Genomic DNA, 1039 nt, shown 5'->3' with positions numbered 1-1039 from the left:
CATCGAGTCTGTATATGGTAATCTTGCAACTAGAGTTAATTAATAAGTTGCCGTTTCATCCAATATGATATATTTGACACCTCAAACCTTATCGGAACCAAAACATCGGGTCTGTATATCGTAATCTTGCAAACAGAGTTAAGTGATAGATTGCAGTTTCATCTAATCTGATATATTTGACACCTCGAACCTCACCCGGACCAGAATATCGGGTTTGTATATGGTAATCTTGCAACATGAGTTAAGTGATAGGTTCCAATTTCATCCAATATGATATATTTGACACTTTGAACCTCGCTCGGACCAAAACATCGGGTCTGTATATGGTAATGTTGCAACCTGAATTCAGTGATAGGTTGAAGTTTCAACCAATCTGATATATTTGACACCTCGAACCTCGCCCGGACCAGAATATCGGGTGTCTGTATATGGTAATCTAGCAACCTGAGTTAAGTGATAGGTTGCAGTTTCATCCAATCTGATATATTTGACACCTAGAACCTCGCCCGGACCAGAACATCGGGTCTGTATATGGTAATCTTGCTACCTGAGTTAAGTGATAGGTTGCAGTTTCATCCGATATGATATATTTGACACCTCGAACCTCGCCTGGACCAGAACATCGGGTCTGTATATGGTAATCTTGCAACCTGAGTTAAGTGATAGGTTGCAGTTTCATCAAATCTGATATATTTGACACCTCGAACCTCGCTCGGGCGAGAACATCGAGTTTGTATATGGTAATCTTGCAACTAGAGTTAAGTAATAAGTTGTTGTTTCATCCAATCTGATATATTTGACACCTTAAACCTTATCGGAACCAGAACATCGGGTCTGTATATCGTAATCTTGCAAACAGAGTTAAGTGATAGATTGCAGTTTCATCCAATCTGATATATTTGACACCTCGAACCTCACCCGGACCAGAATATCGGGTTTGTATATGGTAATCTTGCAACCTGAGTTAAGTGATAGGTTGCAGTTTCATCCAATCTGATATATTTGACACCTAGCTAGAACCTCGCCCGGACCAGAACAT

This window comes from Papaver somniferum, unplaced genomic scaffold (genome assembly GCF_003573695.1).
Source record: "Papaver somniferum cultivar HN1 unplaced genomic scaffold, ASM357369v1 unplaced-scaffold_10, whole genome shotgun sequence".
Lineage (NCBI taxonomy): Eukaryota > Viridiplantae > Streptophyta > Magnoliopsida > Ranunculales > Papaveraceae > Papaver > Papaver somniferum.
Note: the sequence above shows the minus strand (reverse complement) of the source record.